Raw genomic sequence first — 21,101 nt, 5'->3', positions numbered from 1 at the left:
AGGATGACTACTCTACACACCATCATTCTGAAAAGCTAACATTTTTCTGACTCATCAGATTTATACCTCTCTTATTAAACAGATACACAAAGCTTTAAAAGGGTGCAAGGAAACCCTAAAGGAAGCTCTTTAGGTGTTTAGGTTATACTTGTCAGTATAAGATTTTTAATAAAATATTGGAATTGTTGCTTAATGTCAATATTTCTCATTTTTCCATGGCACAAAGAAATAAATAGATGCACTAAGAATCAAAAGACCTTGAAATCTACAGTGATGTTAAAGAAGCAAAGCTTAGGTTTGTAGGACAATAATTCCAGTCTTTTGAGGGATAAAAATAGATTGTGTTAGCAACCTATCCCAATGGCTTTATATCCTCATGGGGATGAGAGAAAATGAAAGCGTTATGAAACCTAGACCTGGAATTGCTAGAGTGCAACAAAATCCCCAATTCCCCCAGCCGAAAAGAGACAGTCTAAACCATCCATATTTCTGAGCATGGTTTTTTTTTTTTTTTCCTGGTTTCTAGGGAAACATGCTTTTATACCTAAGGTTGACTTGGGAAATCCTTTTTTTAGATCTCTTGTTCCAATAAAAATTTGCTGCTTCTAATTGTGAACAACACATTAGGAATAGTGATCCTCCAAAAATCATGACTCTCATTTTTTTTTCCCTTAGTATCTTAGGTTAATGCCCAGGATTATTATTAATTGTGCTGACTTGACACTGATTTCCACTAAATTTAAAAGAGTTTTAAGAGACTAACTCAATCAACAGTAGTGGATAGCTCCGGGGATTACTTAACTTCAAATTGAGTACCCAGTCTATAATAAATATTAATATATATGATAGTAATAGAAAAAAAGGCATATGTGAATATATATATGTGCTTCTATGTCCAGATAAGTGAAATCAAGAGAAATAGTAACATTTTTCATGAATGAAGGAAAAGTTAGCTTAAAGTCAAAAGCTACAAAGAAAAGTATGACCGGCATTGTTCCGTTTCCCTATTCCAATACCTGTTTCAGCAATAGGCAGAAATTTTGAGAAAGGCTTTGGACTTTGATGGGATATAGATCAGAGGTAAGGAAATGTTAAAGTAAATCTCTAGACATTGAAAGGCAAGGAAATTTTAGCATAATATGGATTATTTGAGAAATAACTGAAAACTCACTGCATTTTTTACTGGTCAGAAAACAGACTCATATGCCAAAAAAGGTTCACATAATACAGTAAGAGGTAAACTCAGTCAGAAATCAATATTCTACTCTGAAACTTTTACCATGACCTACTTTACCAGATTATTTCAGGGGAACATACAGTCACTAACCAAGGCTACAGATGAAGTCATATCAATAAGGTTTTAACACTAGAAAGAGCAAAAATCGCAAACAGAGTGAAACATTGGCATTCGACAAGTAGTAATATTCCCTTTCCCAAAGGGCAGATAATATAATTAATTAACAACTTTTAATACTGATATCAGCTTAAAGCAACACCCGTATGTTGGTAATACAGTCACTAATAATGAGAGTGGCAGTAAGACAGGTATTGTATATTGGTGTCACAAAACTGGAGTTTGGAGTTAGACAGGTCTGAGTCTGACTCACAGTTCTGCCAGTAACTCTAGATATGAACCTAAATAATTTACTTAAACTCTTTGAATCACCATTTATGTTTTCTTCATAGAGATATTGTTTAGGTTTAAAAATAAAAAAATAAACTATTTGCACACATACTAGACTGTGTTAACATCTTATACATAGAGTTAAGCAGAGTATCCTATACCTGCTTGTGAAATATTAATTTCCTCCCCCTGAAGATTTTGACATTAACTTCTGTGTCTAATCACTTTATTTTCCATAATATTAATTTAAAAAGGAATAAGATAATAGGAACAAAAAATGGGTTAAGATTAAATGTGATCCAGGAATAAATCCTAGTATTCCATATATTTAAGTCAAATATAACATGTATTAATTACTATGAGAATGGATGGAAAAAATTTCCAATCATTCAGACTATAAATAAATTAAAACAATTTTAAATCATAAATAAGAGCCCTAACACTATGAAAATTATCTTAAGCATTGGTTCTAAGAGGAATTTTTAATAAAAAATTATAAGGACAAATACAATTGCAAATACTCACTGAGTCAGGTCAATGAGTCATAGTTCTACTTCCCATACCTTGACTGAAGGAAGAGTCTGGATTCCTGAGATACACAAAAGTCTGGATCTTGTTGGAGACCAGGATCAGTTCAAAACCCTATAAGGCTATGTGTGTTCCATCACTACAACAACAGCTCTCAGTCTCATCTGCTAGCAAGTGGGAAAATCCTAACTCTCACTTTCTTTATCTCGTGGCCTTGGAAAAAGTTTCTTTCAGATTTCTGACTATAATTCTAAAAATGATATGATTGGAGAAAATAAATGAGCTAAACTTGAACTTTTCTTGCTAGAGGAAACAGTCTTCCCATGTTTTAAGTTAAAAAAAATGGATGAAAGATACAAATTGTGTTTATGCTGAAAGTAGCACCATGTAGAAAATGCACCTAGAACAGGCCTTCTTCCTGTCTGGTGAAGGCGGTCACTGAGATAGGTGAAACTACAGCTTGTTATTTTCAAAAAGGCAGGTTGTTTCCCAGACAGTGAAAGGATTACAGGAAGCACAGGTGAGAAATTCTGCTCTTTACCCAGATTGTACAAACTTCCATGCGTGGATAGGTGGGATTCCTCCACAGATGGTTATACCAAGGACTGCTCTTTTCTTTCCAGGAAATATTTGAATTCATTTTGAAATGAGTACAACTATTCCTCCTTGTAGCAGCATTTACACTTGACATTTTATCCTGTAGGTAGGTGTAATATGGAATAGGACTTTTTTTTCCCTCCTCAGGAGGGTGAGAGCTGGTGAATCCAGAACCCAAAGAAGAGAAGAGAACTGAACTATTATTATTTGGCACTTATATAGTGTGTTTCCTCTGAAGAGGGCGAGGCACATCATAAAATGCTAATTAAAAGCCAGTGTTCTTCAGTAGATCCCTAGAGATGGCAAGTACAGGTGATGATCTTTACACCCTCACTTCTACCCTGGGGGCAAAAGCCCCATTGACAGTAAAAATTGAGACAAAGTACAAAGGACCAGTGGGAATGAATGTTTATATTGGCTCATAAAAATTGTCCCTCTATTTAAGGGGATCTGAGAGCTTTGGAGAAATGTGAGAAGTTTAAAAAAGGGAAAGGGAATGGGGAAGTGATGTAAAATCTTTAAAGGAACAAGAGAAGGAAATTGAGAGGATGAAGAAAAAAGAGTAAAACATCTGTGACATCATTTTTCTTCCAAAAGGCCTCAGATGGGCTAGAGGCGCCAGAGTTCTCAACCCCACACCCAAGAGTGCTGGGTCCCAGGAGTGCTGGAGCTGGGGTGGAGAGGAGTGGGTACAGCCCCTTTCACACTCCCTGGTGAAAGTATATTTTTACAATGCACATTCAAGCTGAAATTTTTTTGCAATGATGAGTTGTTACACAGTCAGAATCTGTTTTTGCAGTTGGTTTGTTTTTTATGTCTGCTTGTGTGTTTGTTTGTTCATTTGGTGTGAGGGTGTGTGTGTGAATGTGATGATAAGTTAGGCTGTTTCTCATCATTGGTTTGCGGGTGATGGTGGTATGTTGACTTGCTGTTTTAAGGTTGAAAACCCCATATGAAACAGATAACATTTTCTTAAATTCCTTGCTATTTAACATTTGAAAAAAAAATCTCAGGTGAGAATACACAGTCATACAGATGTTCAAACAGACTTTACTGGGTCAAGAAGGACACTCTGACCTAAATATTTTATAGATAAAATAAGATCGAAATGAATTTCAATAACAATCTTCAGGGAAGAAATTCACATAAAATGCAAAGTGGTATTTTAGTTGAGAAGTAGGAGGCATCCCTACTTCCTTTATTTTGTTCTCGACCTTTTAGAGTTGAGACAATACTTTGTTAACTGTTAGGTGATGCACTCAGAAATATGGATTTACTTATAGAACTCCTAATTACCTGGGCACTCCTTCCTGTTCTCACATGAAACACTAAGGTCAAAGCAAGACAGTTTTCCTCCTTATTTCTCCCTATAGAATAGCCTCTGCCCTTTCAGTTTTTTTCTAAAATATTTCAGAATTAATTTAATGGATTGCTTGTTCTGTTGGAAGCTTTATCTCTAATTTTAACACAAATCTAGGTTAAAATTCATTTTGGAAAAACATGCAAATAAAACCAAATTTACAGAAAAGAAAATATTCATGATAGCAGTTCTTGATTTTCATAAAAGTTTTATATCTCCTTAGAACCTGAAGATAAGGTGAAGAAAGTTAAAGAATCATATAATTATGTCTCAGTTCTTCTAATGAGCTAACAACCAGGTTAAGATCTCCCAAATAATACAATAGAGTGATAAAATTTTGAGGTTAGCTTTATTAAATTAGACTGACAGTATTTAATTGGAAGAATTAAATAATCTGACAAATAATATGAATGTCTAATATATGCAAGGCATTCAAGTGCCCAAGTGAAAAGATAAAAATAATAGACAAATATAAATTTCTCTTTTTACTGATATTGCATATATTGTTTTGCTGTTTAAATACTTAACTGTTAAGTTATTAGAAACGTGTTTCTCATGCAAACTGATAACCAAAAAATATTACAGTAAAGGTAGAAAAATACACAAAAGAATTTACATTTATATGTATTCTAGGCTCTTTAAATTTACCCTAAGAACCTAATTAAAAATACTAACTTGCATGATATACATATGATTTCATTTGCTCTTAATTGTGTTATCATAAAATTAACCATCTCTTCTAAATTGGAGACATGGCCACAATGACCAATTATTCCTAACAAAGTTCTGCAGGAAGAAAAGTTAACATTTTAATCAGTTTTTCTGTACTCAGCCTTATTATAGCATTTAATATTCATATTAAAGGAAACTTGTATTATTCCCAGTTGTTCTTCAGCAAGTAAAAAACATTCTAGAACAGTATCTGCCACCTGTTTATGAAAAAGAAATAATTCAAAAACACATCTTAAATATGTTTATCGACAATAGCAGTGACCTAAAATATTCTTGAAATAACAGGGGTCCTCAAGTAATGTTACTCAACTAAATAAATGTCTACATTAGAGAACCCACTCTGCAATGATGAAGGACAGAAATTTACTTCCAATCGTTAGCTTAAATTCTGAGCTAGATCTGCATATATTTTTCATCACTTTGTGTGAAAAGAATGTTAATACATAAAGATACATCTACGCTATTTATGATAGATAGATAGATAGATAGATAGACAGACAGATAGATAGAGGCTTGGGGGCTTGGAATATACTAAATAAAAAGTTGAACAGTTCATTCATTAGCACAGTCTTTGGATATTTGTACCTCCAAGAGTATTCTCAGGGTCATGAGAGAACAAATGACAAAAATGCTAAAAGTGAAATAAACACATGGAGAGTAATTTCTGTGAAAGCTATTGATTCTCAAAACATGTGGTCAGTATTGGATTCCATCTGTCTTTGTGGAGCTCCTTCTGCCTGGGTTCTCTTGCCAAGTCCCCTCCCATTATCACCTTCCTTCTCAGTTAGGTAACCTTATATTCCAAGTGAACAGCTAACCAGTTGAGGTTGAGGTAACATCTTTTTAGAGTTGAAGTCATAATGTTACAGCGGTTTCTTTTTCCAGTGAGATTTCACATTCCTTAAAATATACCTTCAGATGCTGTGGTAAAGGAGACACTCCCCTGCCCTCAGTTGCTCACACCTTCTCTCCTGTCAGTTCCCTCTGGGACTTAGAGCAAAACCTAGCACTTTGGCAAATCTAAAAATAATCAGTCTATGAGTATGAGGTTGCTTTCCTGGATATAGAAAGGTGCTCTTTCTGCCTCCTCCACCTCAGCCACCCTTTCACAGGCTACTCTACCTCATCCTAAAATGCATTATGTTCAGAGTACAATGAGAATTACATTGACTTACTTGTTTTCCTCCCAAAGATTGAGCTTGTAAAACATAATTGCATATAAAATTACACACAAAACTTTTTGCAACTTTGTAATATTATTTTACTACATTTAGAACTTGTGAATGTAGGTCTTGGCAAAAAAAAAAATGATATAAAAGAAACACATAATTAATTGGAATACATTAACACAATATTTTGCTTATTTCCAATAACATGTAAGTATTATTCCAAATAGTTTTTGGGAAACACTCAAAAGAAAAAAAAATACAAATTTTGTAGACTACAAAGGATTATGAAAATGGGTGGTATTATTTCAATAAAATGTGTTATAGCTATGGACAAGAAAATTTATAAAAACAAATCTAAAGTGTTATGTTTAAAGAAACAAAATCCATTTATTCTTCTCCCTTTGTTATTATCTGAAACTGAATAGAAAATATTTCAGGCAGTCACTATTCCTAAAGTAATTGGTTGTTTTCTTCATGGCTGGAATTCGTATTAAATAAGATTTTAGCAACTATAGTAAAATGTTATTTATTTTTCATAAATTTGTGGGACTAACTCAGAAGTAAAATGTGATAATCTGGTGATTATTGACCTTATAAATGGTTCTTTTAAAAAAGTATTGCCTTGCCTTTTGCTCCTCAAATATATCCTTATTATAGACTTCAAGTCCCCTTCAAGGCGATTAAACTCAAAAGCCTCTAGCCATGTCTCATTGTAATGCCCCTTTGCCCACCTTGAACAACCAGGACTGAATACTGCCTACTAGGGAAAAATGTCAGTCATTCCTCACCCCATCTCTGTATAGTTCCCCATGCAAATAAGTTATCCTACCTGAAACCAATAAGAAGATCAAATATGCCCCATACAGAAATCGAACAACACTCAGCCCTTACGCACAGCATAGGGGGCTGGGGCAGGAGAAATTAGTGGGTCTGGGGCTGGAGAAACCAGTCCCTGCTCAGGTCCACAGCTTGGGGATGTAAAAACAATTGTAAAGTGAGGCAGGCCCTCTTTTTATCTGAGTGCTCTCTCTCTCTCTTTTTTTGAAAATGTACTTTCACTTTAATAAGTTTGTACAACACCTGCCATTTCAATGTTTGCTATGGCAGGACAGGCACCAAGGAAACTGCAATGCTATCATTCTGGAACAAATGCTATCATCCTAACATGCTTCTCAAAGTAATTTTCCAATTTTGCATCTTTCTTTGAACAGCTGGAAAATTAATTAGTGTTTACACAAAGAAATGGAGTCAAATGTTCTCTTTCACAATACAGTTTTTATAGCAACTCACAGAACAATAAAAACATAATACAAGATTCCTTTTCCTGCTAAAAAATGCATTCAGTAGGGTCTGCTTTGGGGGATTGTAAGGGGAGAAACCTAGGGTGCTTTAAGGTTAATGGACAGTGATTAAGGTTAATGGCTGAGTGCTTAAGGTTAAGTGCTGTATTTACATAGCTGCCAATTCTATAAAAAAAAAAAAGTCTTCAGTCTATCAATCAGATGCAGCTAATAGCCAATTAAACAGCAAATTATAGAGACTGAAGTTAAGACCCTCCGATCTGCATTTATAGGGTGGAATTGTCAATTCTCAATCTTGAAGTATTTATTGAACAGCTACTTTGTCACAGCTGTGTTGCAGAAAAGGAAGTAGAAGCCATGGCCCCATGTGTCCAAAAAGCTTAGAATCTAGCAGGAAATTAAACTAGATATGAAAATACCTCAGTACAGGTAGCTATCAAATAAATGCCATGGGTAATGTACATTTTAGAATTCAGAGCAGGGAATGTGTTAGGGGCCCTCCCAGAATGGAGGGAAGGCAATGTGGCACAACCAGCATCTGTGCACGCATGTATAACATAACTCTGTGGCAATATGACATAACCAGTATCCATATGCAGATCTGCAACTATGTAACATGGACCATCCAATCAGAATTTACAGAATGTATATTACCTTATAAGGGGGACAAAGGGACCAAAATGTAATGGAAAACTAGCTGATGTATATAAGGCAACACCTGCCAGGTTCAGGGCTCAGCCTTTGGATATGAATCTGCTGAGCCAGTGCCAGCATGAATAAGCACTGCTTCCTGAAAATAAGCCTCAGTGTCCTGTCTCTTTGTATGAGAATTCTGCAACAAGAAAGATACTACCTATCTCAAGATGTCATAGAGCGGGAAAGGATATTTAAATTATGCCTTATAATTAATGGTTTTCAAGATGCTATACCTCATTCTTTAAAAAAGTATACAACTTCAGTGTGAACATATATAGGTAATACTGTGTGCCATATATACCGCTGCACCATAGTTTAACCACTGACAGCATCAACAGTTTATCATTAATAATAATAAATAAGAAGTTCAATACATAAAATTACTCCTTTTGAATATAAGCAGAACCCTGTGGGGCCCTCATAGGTGCAAATGCCCTTCCTTATCCCCCTGGGTTGTAGAATAAAGGCTTTAACCTCCTTCACCATCCCTGAATTCCAAAGGGTAGAATCAAATAATTTCTAAATAAAAGTAAGGGAATTCGAAACAAAGAAGGAGGAATCAAGAAACAATAGTGCAGAGATTAAGCAGGGTCCTTTCCTCCTCAATGGATAAATATAACTCAGCTCTTAGGTGAGTAGCTCTTCTGCAGGAAAAAACACCCCAACCTAGGTGAAGGGAGGTAACTTGAAACTGAGCATAAGATTCCTGGCACACTCTGTTACCAACAACCAGTCAGAAGAAAGTCCCACGCTCTTCAGCCCTCTGCCTAAATTTTGCCTATAAAAATGTTTCCCCAAAAACCATCAGAGAGTTGGATTTTTTGAACATGAAACACCTTTTTTCCTTACTGTGGCCCTGCATAAACCTTTCTCTGCTCCAAACTCTGGTGTTTCAGTTTGTTTGTGGTCACTGTACATCAGGTACAAGAACTTGTATTTGGCAACACTTTCCAATTCTTTATCACATGCAAACTCTCAAGATCAAGTTAAAGCAAGGGCAACAATAACAACTACAATAGCTAGAGCAAAACTACATTCACTCACTAACTTTGAATTCAATGTAAACTTACTTAGACTAGGCACATCTGAAAAGTTTAGCCTAGTGTAAAGACTGAGATATCCGGCAGTTATCCAAGGCAAACTGCATCACTTACACCCCAATGGCAGCATGATTAATTATATAAATGAAGTTTGCTACAACAAGATTAATGTTCATCTCGGCAGTAGCCACTGGGAATGTGGAGCAGCTTCACTTTCACTCAATTAGCAACATTCAGTCAGGGCTTTTTGTATTTCTCTTTTCCTTTTTTCACTCCCTCTGAATTTCCAACTGATTTTCGAAGGTGTTCTAGGAATGGAGGATATGGGGGTTAGGGGCTAAAGAGGAACACCTGGATGGTGGAGAAGGTGAAAAATGGACTCATACATAACACATAGTCATTAAAAATAAATTTTATAACTTTTCTTAAAGAGAATTATCACTCAGTGAGTTTCTTCCATTGGCTAATATCAAAATGTTTCGAACATGAGCATAAATCAGGCAAAAGTAAAAGAGCACCAAAAATTGACATTAATTGTAATAGAACTTGATCTTCTAACAATGAAAGTGTTGGCCAAGAAGCACCTTCCTGAGTCCCACCTGGACTGAGGCAGAAGATTTCAGTTCAGAGGTGGGATGGACAAGGGCTCAGCCCTTCGCCTGAAACTCATGTCTGTGAATTTTTCTGAAGCTAAAAAATTATAGACCCTTTCTGAATTAGAACAATGTTTTTTTCTAGAATGTAAACACCTCAAAAATGGTTAAACATTTATTAATTAAAGGAAATCCATCAAGCCATATTTTCAACCTGCTGTGTCTGTGGTTAATTGGCTAGCAGTCATTACTACAACAATGGAATGAGTGTTTTAATATAGGAGTTACTGGGAAGGAGGGCAACAAAGCCAACGAATAAAGACTGTTTTGGAGTGTGGATTTTTTGACATGAAAACTGCTTTTGGCAGAAGTTCAAGTTTAGGGGTAATTAGAAGTTAGTATGAAGATGATGAACATGAGGGTGAGTCAACTGTTGCAAAGAGAAATTGCCCTTGAACTGGGAAAGTTGTGAAGATAGTGGAAGTGTCAAAGGTAAAGTTCACGATAGTCAAAATTTGCAGACAGACATTCCTGTTCTTATTACCTAGTTTTCCATGCTTCTACTCGGAGAAGGCCGACCAATGAAAAGATACTGGGGTGAATCTAAATCAGCAGTGAACAATAGGTTTTTCAAATACTCATTACCACTATCTTTTGCTTTTGCCTCAGTTATTAATAGCTTGTGGTGCAAAGGATGGGATCAAACCTAATTAAAAATAAACATTATTCCAAAGATCTTTTAAGGTAACTTTGAGATGTTTTCTTTAAAAAAATTTTTTTTAAATATATTTAACAGTTTAGGTGCCAAGAGAGAAGCTCAAAATGAGGCAGGTAGAGGAAGCATCCACCTGGGATGGTGGATAAGGCGAATAATGGACTCCTAGATATTATTCAAAGATGAGAGCTGATATTAAAACTTAATATATATTAAACAAAAATGCAGTCGTAGTATATATAAGAAAAATATCTAACAGAAACTTCATATATATCGGATAATCTTTCTAAAGTTTTATAGCTCTGATTTCAAAAAGGGTTATGAAATACTTGGAATATATGTTTCCATTTCCTTTAAGTAATGTTCTTAATATGGTTTTATATGTTTTTCTCTTTTTATACATAATTTAAGATAAATTAAGTTCACTGTTTCATCTAATTACATTGCACTGCCTCCATTTTATTAGTTTGATAGAATTGAAAAATTATCTTTAATAAAAAAGGAAACTTATTATCTATTTAAAGTTTAAGAAATGCATTTTAATTTCTTAATTCATTATAAGAACTTAACAGAAAGCAGCAAAATTAACTGAAAGAATCAATGCCCTAATTTTTCAACATTCAAGTAACTTGAGGATATTTAATTACTCAAGAATTTATTAATTCAGTCAAGACTGACTTTCAATCATGTAAAAATGTATCATGAAAATAAAATTCTTTTTAAAATTAACACACATCTTTGTAAGAGAATATATCTTTAACCTAAAGTTTATGATTAAATTATATTTTATGCACTACAGCTAATGATAACTATCATAAATGAAATAATATGTACACATTAAAAAATTACACATAAAAACCTGTATACATCATCTATTTCAAACTTCTCATTTTACAAGTAAAAATATTGAGGCAGTGTTGTTAAATGACCTTGACCATGGTCATACTGCTAATTTTGACTTTATGGCAAGTAAAACTTCTGGGTTTTTGGTAAATTTTCTACTTATTATAAGACAATGTATATATATAAATGCACACCCATTTTACAATAGTGTAAAGCTAATATCTATTCCTAAACAGTAAGCTAGTAGACTCATTATGAAATGTATGTAGTCTCTTAGTGCATTTATTAAATATCACTATTACAAATTCTTAGTGGTGCTTTTAAATTCCAGTAATTAGCATTGGCAACCACAATAACAAGTGCACTCATATTGTTGTGAATCTGACCAGTGCATAGCCCTTTTTGAAAAAAATAGCTGGAGTGAATTCTTAAACACTGATAATCATGTTGTAGGAACTCAAAAGATATCTTCTGCTTATTCTACTGCTTCCTTCCTGCTGCAATCACATCTTTCTCCTAAGGCATGCTTACCTCATGTGGGGCCACATATACTATTACTGCTGTGGTAACTGGGGTGTAACTGATGTACCATGGGTAGGCCCTATTAGCTTCTTCCCATGTCAAGGGTGTTCCTCCAGGACTAATATCTTGAGCTTTGGAAGCAATTCCATGAATATCTTATGTAAAGCATTATTTATTTTAAGCTGCTACAGAATTGACTCCAGGTTTTAGTCTTTTAAAGTGCAGTTTTTACCTTTCTTAATTTAGTCACATATAAAAGACAAGAAATTTCCTCTGAAATTTTAAGTAATGAATCTAGGCCATAATCAATACTTTCAAATGTTGGCATATATATATGCTTAGTTTTAAAAGTTTACACGGAAGGCAGATATGCTTAAAATGTTTTTGAAGCAAAATCAAAACAACAAATGATAGCATGTTTCTGTGTAATAACTAAAAGCATAAATTAAGTGTAGTATGCTTTTGTAGACAGAATGGAAATATGGAAATATGCAGTGCTAGGCCTTAAATTAATCTTCTCAAACCTCATGTTAATCACCTGTGGGTAAAATACTAACAACATGCTGTCTCCTTCTTCAAGACAATTTGATCTTTTATGAACTGTCTAGCTCTGCTTTCCTGGAAACCTGATAAAAATTAGAATGCATTATTGCATTACTAGGCAAATTTACCTATGGTAAAAACGAGCCTTGATTACTACACTGAATTGGGACTGGTATTAGTAAATACCTAAGAGTAAGCCTAATAGTCCCTGGAGTATAGCAACTATTTTCACTGGGCAGGCACCTTGCAGGAACTCTGGAAGCTGTACCTAAATTGCTGTAATATATATTGGTTCCTATCCAGAAAGAAGCTTTCAAGCCAGGATGCTTCCTCTACCTGCCTCATTTTGAGCTTCTCACTTTGCACCTGAACTGTTGGTCTGCTGTAAGGACTGCCTCAATAGAGTCCTGGAGGCTGCCCTGTTGGCAGTCTGATGTTCCCTCTTGTCCTGGCTCTGAGTAGGCTGGCATGAGCTATGGCCAGCGGTGGTCTTATGGGCCTAGTTGGTTAGGAAAGGTGGGCAATACACCTCCCAAGTCATACTGATGAAAACAAATCTGGGTTTTATCATAATAAAACAGGAGAGTTGGGAGTTCCTGCTGTGGCCCAGTGGGTTAAGGGAGTTCCTGCTGTGGCCCAGTGGGTTAAGGATCTGGCATTGCCACAGCTATGGTATAGGTCACAGCTGTACCTCACATTCAGTCCCTGGCCTGGGAACTTCCATAGGCTGTGGGTACAGCTTAAAAAAGGAAAAAAAAAGGAAAGGAAAGTTCACAATTTCCAAAACTGTAAACAATTTTTTTTTTTAAAGTTAAGAAAGTATAAAAAAACTCTTATTCTACCTATAAGATGTGTATAATGCTGTTAATAGCCAAAACCATTGCTTAAATTTACACATTAAAGAATATAAAAATACGGTGTTCCTATAGCAGCAGACACTAGCAAATGATTAATATAAATATTCAAAACTCAAAATAGCTAAAGTAAGCCAGGAAACAAATGTGAAATTCATAGATTTTTTTTTCTTGTTGGTTCAGACTACACACAGAGCAAGTTATTTAACACATTATTGTAACACAAATTAATGAATATACCTAAACTACCATGTAGAGATAAGGCTTAATATAGAAAACATTATCATTTTCCACATAATAAAACCATCTATAACATTTGCATTGTTACGAAAGTGCCAAGGTAAACTGCCTTCCCAAAAGATACAGCATAACTTGATCCCATGCTCATTTCTTATATTTTCTTAAGTCAAATATGACGGCAATACTAATGCTTCTGTCAAGATGACTCTTACTATATATACAGGGTATATGCTCACCCTTAAGTTTCATAAGGTATTGAAATACTTTGAGTTCTCTCATTCCCGGTCCAAGAGACTAGAACCATAATAAAAAACAGTTTCTGTTCCAACCTCCACTGCTTGTGGACATCTTGGCATGTTTGTACACATTAACTTCTTTCAATATTATATTAGTCACTTAAAAACATTTTAACTGGTGTAAAGTTATTCATAAAACCGAGAAAATAAGACACATTGCTCACCTGTAAGATGGAAATTATAAATCAGCTTTTGCCTATCAATATGAAGACTGAATATGGTAGTATAAAGCATAGGATATAGCCAATGAATCAATATTTCTTCTCTATATTTACCCACATGTACTTACTTTTATATCTTAAAGAAAAGGGAAATGTTGGCACATAAGCTAATCTTACTCTAATTTTTATTTTGTATAAATTAAATATTTAGTCACAGTATTTGCTGTGATAAATATACATTTATATTAAGTGAAAAAATTTGAAGTGTTACTGCACTATCTCATGGGGTAGCTAAGAGCAAAGATAACCATACATGTTAATGTTTTGTGTGAATTTTATACTATCACCAATACTTCTCTTTACTACATGTCAAGCCCACACTGGCTGTGATTGGGTAAATCAAACTTAATGCAAGGATTGTAGACTCACCTTCAAATGATAAAGATTTTGGTTTCCATCATTAAATTATTCAAAATGGGACAGGAGAGGGACACATCAAGCTAAGAATCTTTCATTAAGTTTACAAATTGGGAAAAGGTTTCAGAAGTGCTTGTTTTGTCCAAGAAAAAATTATTTATTTAAACTCAATGTTAAGTGGAACTTGGGCTCAGATAGCATTTTTTCCTGAGTAAATACCATTGAAATATACTTTAAGGGAGAAAATATGTGTTATAACTAATTACATCAAACATATAGTCCTGAACTGCATGCAAAATCCTTTAAAAACCTTGCAAGAGTCTTTTGTGAAGTCTTATGTACCTGACTCTTTCCTTCTCCTAATTTTTCTATCTTAACGATAAATTTTCAAAGTTCTTCCTGGTAATTTTACAAAGAGCTTTGCAAAGTTCTTTCACATGTAAGTAATCATCAAAATATCACAGACTGCACATACTCCACAGTTGGAAAATGAGCTAGTAATTGCCGAAAAGAGGACCTGAACCCCAGTGTTTTGTTTTGTTTTTTCATATTCAGTGGAAGATTTTTGATTTATAAGTCATTGAATGTAATCATAAATGCTAAAATGTACATATATAATTAATAGTATAGGATTTATTTAGGGAAAATAAATTCTAGAGTGATTGAAAGTGTTATTTATCCAGGAAATGATTATTTAGCATGTGAAGTTTAAGTATATCAGCACATCCTGCCAGAATGAGCTCAAAACCTCAATTTTTTAGTGGAAATACTAATAGAACACCAGTCAACCTTTTCTGATATCCATCCAAATTTGAATGTACAATAAAAAGAATAAAACAAAATGATGTCGATTGCTAATTAGGTACCTCTTTGAATTCCGGAGTTAGTCATACCTGCAAATTTGAACATAGAGCAATGATAAAGTGTGCTTCATAACAAAATTAAAAATCCATATCCTGCTCAAAGTAGGTTATAGGTTTCAGTGGGCCTAAAATGAAGAGAATATTTACTACCAAGTAGGGGCATAAACCAAGAACTCTTGGATATTGGTTGCAGAAATAGACCCAAGGTAGCCAGGAGTCTGATATGTGAAGAAAAACTGGGGCTAATAACCCTCCATACAAAGGAAGAATCATGAGTTGAGTCTTGGTTGATTTCTGGCTTAGGATTTAGGATGTATGAAGCTGTGGAAATGAGCAGATAGCTAACCACCAGGTATGGTTGGAACTGTCCATCAGCACAAAGTCTGAACCTACAATGCTCCCAATATTTCCCTGAAACATGAGCCAGCAGTACCCAGTGTCAGAATTAATTGTAGACTGGGGCCCTGCTGGAAGGTTTGAAATGGGCCAAGTAAGGAGGAGAGGGTTGGGAATGGGAAGACTCTTCCACTTAAGATTAGCCTACAAATGAACATGAAGTAGCTTCTGGTTAATTCAAAAAGGATTTATGAGGATAAGATTAACTTCAAGGAGCTAGCCTGTTGATCTCTTTGAGTAATGATTATGATAGAGGAAGTCTTTGACCACTGTTCTTCACGTAAGCATCAATCCTCAAGGTACTTAGAGCCTTCAGATCCTGTCACCCTAGATTAATTCTTCTAGGATCTTGAGATTAGTTTGAAAAAAACTACTTGTTTTCTTCTTTGTCTTCTTTTGTCTAAGAATAGCCTATGGTTTTACATATGCCGACCACATTTAAATACCTTTTTCAAATATCTTTCATCAAAAAACAAAGGATATATGAGAATTATAGTAATATATATACCTGCTTTCCCAGAAAAACAAAAAGTGGGCTGAGGCTGATAAAATTTTAATATAGTTGTCTCACGTTCATTTCATCTGCCTTGCATAAATTTGCTTGTGCTTATAAAATAAATTGATGCCGTGGCTTGAAAATTTGGTAATATGGACTTAAAAAAATTTTTTTAACGGAATATTTTTCCTTTATCAGGGAGCAAATACACAAGCCCATAATGATAAGCTGTGTTATGAAATAAAAGTTTTATCATACACATTTCATTTTTGATGTTGCTGCAAAGAAATATTCTCAGTCATACTGATGAATATTTGTATTGGGGAGAAAGTGTTTCAGCAGATAAACTGCAGATGGAGGTCCTAGGAATATCTGTATTGGAAATGAAATTTTTCAAATAGGAGCTTTCCAGGCTATGTTTGCATTAAAAAAAAAAAAAAAAAAAAAAAAAAAAAAGTCCACAAATAAGGAAAAGCTCAACTAGCGTTCTATTTAAAAAAAGAAAAAATCCAGGTAGTCCTATTGAATAATTTAGGCCTAAAAATCTCTGAGGGTGAATAACTGACAGCTCATTTTCTTCATTGCCTTGGGGGTGGGAATGTGTTCTGGTGACTCTCTCTCATTGGAAGGCCACTGTGATTAGAGTCACCCCTGTTAACGTCAGCAGCGCCTTGGTTGGAAATACCCTCAGGAGACTTAATATTCATAGGAATTAAAATTGGCAACTAAGTGAGGGTGGAAGGACCAGTTCTTCCCTAAGAATCTGGCAGGTAACTGCAATTCCTTCTTTACCTAGAATAAAACCTCTGAAAAGTAGTAGGATCTAAAGTCCTGGATGATAATATAACTTGAAGCGAGATCATACTCATCAGCATTTAACAATTTATATTTGACACTTCTACCTATTTCTGCTTATGAATTCCTTTCATTCAAGTAGCCCTGAGAAAGTGATCAGAGATAAAGTTAACTGTACTGAAAGTGAAGTCATTTGTTAGGAGAGACGTATAGTCCAGTGGTTGGAGGAGATATCTGTCCTTGGGGAAAGTAAATTTGAGCTCAAGTGCCATTATCGACTGGCTATGTAACATTGGGAAAGTCTTTCAACCACTCTGCTTTTACATTTATAAATGAGAACAGAAGCAGTACCTACTTCACTGGGCTTTAAGGACTAAATAAATAATGGGTATGAAATGTTCAGGGCAGTGTCTGTTTCCTTAAAGATTCCCAACTCATGTTATTCATTTGTACCTTATCTGGAAGTAGGCAGCTTCCACTTAGAGCAAAAGTGGAACCGTGGATATCCGTGGAGGATACAGCTGTTGTCATTGGTAAGTTGAGAGGACATCTAGGAAGCACTGCGTGCTTATTACAGTGTTGACTACACCCTTTCCTGCTTAATTGGTCATTGTAATTGGACTGTATTTTTTCCCATACTTTTTATCTTGATATGTAAGATAGTTTTCTTTTTACAATTGAAGTTGTTAAATCCTGTAAATGTTGATTTGGGGTTAAAAAAATAAAAGTTATTTAAAAGAGAATATCCCTTAGAATAGGCAATATATCCTGTGATTGCTAAAAACTTTCCTCCAAGCACATGAAAATTTTCATGTATAATAATATAGAATATATACTTAACATCATTTGCTTTACTTAATTACTCATTACAGTCTTATTTGTAAACATGCACAGATAAAGCCACAGGGACACAAGACACATAGATAAATGAAAAGATAAAGGAACTTATTTAGGGACTGTCTAATTTGTAAATTTTCATACATTTTAACATGACATTTATTAGCAAAATAAACTTCCAGTTAAAAAGATTTTTTTTTAAGTTGGTCTTAACCATAATGTTTTCTAGCCCAAATTTTAATTGGAATATTTATAAGCAAACCACCATTATAAATTACATATGACTAAACTGCTCCTTTGAGGGTGTCACTTGGTTTATGATTACTGTCTTCATCTCCACTTAGCTATATTCTTCAATGAATTTAACCATTAGTGAAACATTACCTGCATAAGTTACCAGTGTATATTCACTTTCCAGCCTATTGCTAACATTTAAGCATAATAAATCGTAGGTAAAAATATCAAACCCTTCCTTTGTCACTCTATCTTCACCCCCCCCCAAGTGCCTCTTAAAGTATATTAAATTAACTGAAATTTAAGCAAAGACTATATATTCTAACTATTTGGATAAAGAGGAAAATTCTCATTCATCATTTTATCCCTTCAACAATTGGCTTACTGACTTTTTCACTTATTTTCTTAATGAATCAAATATACTAGCCCATGTGTTCCTATTGTATAAAACCAACTATAAGACATTTAAAAAGTGCAGTACAGTGCCACTTGATTTTTATTACACTTTGAAAGGCAAATGAAGTAAATCAAGAAGAAACAAATCTAAATGCAGTGCTGAAGTGAGGTCCAGCCTTTCAAACTGGCTTCCTATTAATCACAGGACTGACCTTTTCATTAAGGGGCAGTTGTTGGAGTCACTGACATGGTTACAGCATTCACATGTGTGAACTGTACTCTGTGGTATTCATGTTCTGGGGAAGGCACAGTGAAATTAGATTCTCTCCCTGTAGGGGGTAGACATTGACCGCTATTCAACGCCAACAATTGTCGGTTAAAGTTTTCATGAAGAATGGCTTTTAAACTGCGTTTACTCCACCATCAGTAATGTCAAATGCAATTCTTAAAGTAATATATTTAACTAGCAGTAATTAATTAAACCTCTCATAGCAGCAACTTTATCCAAGCTAAGTCATTTCTGAATATACACAAAGGAGTCATCAGAATTCTATCGTCATGGCTTTTAAACCACCCATTTCATTGATATCCATTTATAATAGTTAGAAAACAAAAACAAAACATTAGCCAGGGGGAATTATTTAAATAATGCAACGATGCTTTATCTAATTTCACCTGTTTGTGGACCCTATACATGTGAATTGTCTTTTGGGATGACAATGCATTCCCGACTAATTTTTCGAATTAAAAATGCCTAAATTAAAAAAAAAAAAAAAACCCTCAGAAGGCTACAAATAGATATGATGTGCTGACAGTTTTTATTCATCCTTTTTTAACATGATTATCTTTGTGCAATATTTGATGGATTGAATTTAGGAATCATAACTGGAATCTTTGTCAAGGCGCATGTCCCATGTGTTTATTTCCTACTTGGAACATCATACTTTTGAACAGCAAATACATTCTTTCACATTGGCTGACATTCCACCTGAGAAAGTCCACCACAGTTAGCTTGTTAACACAATTCAGGATATATGGTGTAGTAGTAAAAAGACTCCCCATAGCCAAGTAAAAATCAGAGTAGGGGGCTCAAGGAACAGAGCTGTACTTAGATCAGGTCTGAACTTCAAGTTCAAACACAGTTTAATGGTGAACCAAAGTTGTAAATGCAAAGTAAACGCAATGTGAAGGCTGCTTGAGACCAAGCATGAAAGACCAAAAAGTCAAAATTGAGATTTCCTACATCTGGTTTTAATATCTTTTCCTATGCTATTAGACAAATGACCTTTTGTTTTGTTTTGTTGGTTTCAAAAATTCATTATCATTGTCATGGCTGCTACAACCTAATACTGTTTTAGAGTTTTAAAAAATCACTTCTTTGCTAAGGGACAGAGCTGTAGAACAGATTTGTTAAGCAAAAATTACAACCACGTCCCTCCTATTAATGAATGATTAGTTATGTAACAATAGAGTTACGTGTAAAAGTTGAAATCCATTTTCAAGAAGAGTATGGATTCTTAAAGATTTTTTTTTTCTATTCTCAGAACTGTGACAAAACACTTGCCATCATCATTTATGCCACCAGCAATAAAAGACCTTTCATCCAGAAAGAGCACGTAATATGTTAGGCTACAGGATTGAATTAGCAATAATATTAGCACCACATTTTATTCCGAGATTTTCTGAATGAGGAAGTCACTCGCGGAGTCTAAGCTTCAGTGACAGTGCCAAGGCACTGGTGCAAAACGAAACCGGAGGAAATCCACAGGGTTATCAACACAGACTTTTTGCTAGTTCACTTTTGCACAGTCTTTAGAGGACTCCCTGAGAGTAAACAGCCTTAATTAATTCCCAAGTAAAAGAAGGAAAGATAAATTTTCCACTTACTGAATTTGCTGTTCTTTGTCCATGCGTTGAGGTAAAAGGCTGTTCCGCTGTTCTTACCTAGCTCTAGGTTACCCTCCGGATTAGGCATAAATGTGAGCAGCAAGAAGCATGTTGACTTTGTAACTGTACAGGGAGCAGCCCATCGCCCTGCTGCTGGAGAGCCGGTCAGGACAAAGTGCTAAACTTCAGCATGAGAGCACAGCATCAATTACCCCTGAGGCTCTACCATTTCACCTACACCTGGGCGGATCTATCAAGCTGCATCTCTATTAGAGCTATTTGACTCTGTGGTTTAAGAGGGAGGAGAAAAAAAAAAAAAAAAAAAAAAAAAAAAAAAAAAAAGGAGGCTTGCCGTTGTCACACTTGTTTCCTATTAAAGAGCCTTTCGGTGGATTGAGTAATTGTGTACGAAGGTAGTCTGGCTGGCAGATGTGTGCAGCCCCAGCGGAGCATTAGATTCAAGGCAGATGGGTTGTACCAGGGCGCAAACAACATTGAGAGAGAGAGAGAGGCGTGATTAAAACAGCAGGCCTCTGTTTTATAGTGCTGGAAGTGGGGTAGCATTAAAGCTTCTGGGAACCAGAGTTCCCCAAATGGCATTGCTCTATAGCATGGAAAACAATAAATCCAATAAAAGAGAAAGATGTGCAAGCAACAAAAGTTATAGAGATATTTATAATATTCACTTTAACTATTAATGAAGGTTTAAATGAAGTACTCTCCCCCCATAGCCTAACTGAACTTAATTAAAACTACTCAATCATGGGTCATAGTGGGTTATCGATAGTGTTAACGTGATGGATTTGAAACAGATCCCTCATTCTGCTATATAAGCCATGGTTATCATTTTAATCTGAATTAAATTGCTTTAAGGAGATTTACACTGTCAGACAGATTGACATTCTACAAATGGGCATTTTTGAAAGATGTAACTGAGCCAATTGTTAGGGAAAATGTCCTCTTGCA

The 21,101-nt window shown here is 34.9% G+C and overlaps 1 protein-coding gene across 2 annotated transcripts in view; it reads right to left on the bottom strand.

Moving 5' to 3' along the window:
* SEMA3A (semaphorin 3A) overlaps nucleotides 1–20,442 on the bottom strand; it is a 453,014-nt gene extending 432,572 nt beyond the window's left edge. For both annotated transcript variants that reach the window (XM_021063479.1, XM_021063478.1), the window contains exon 1: nucleotides 20,136–20,442. The gene's annotated coding sequence lies outside the window, so the exon portion shown is untranslated. The remainder of the gene's footprint in view (nucleotides 1–20,135) is intronic.

Source organism: Sus scrofa, chromosome 9 (genome assembly GCF_000003025.6).
Source record: "Sus scrofa isolate TJ Tabasco breed Duroc chromosome 9, Sscrofa11.1, whole genome shotgun sequence".
Taxonomy (NCBI): Eukaryota; Metazoa; Chordata; class Mammalia; order Artiodactyla; family Suidae; genus Sus; species Sus scrofa.
This window is presented reverse-complemented; position numbering and strand designations above follow the sequence as displayed.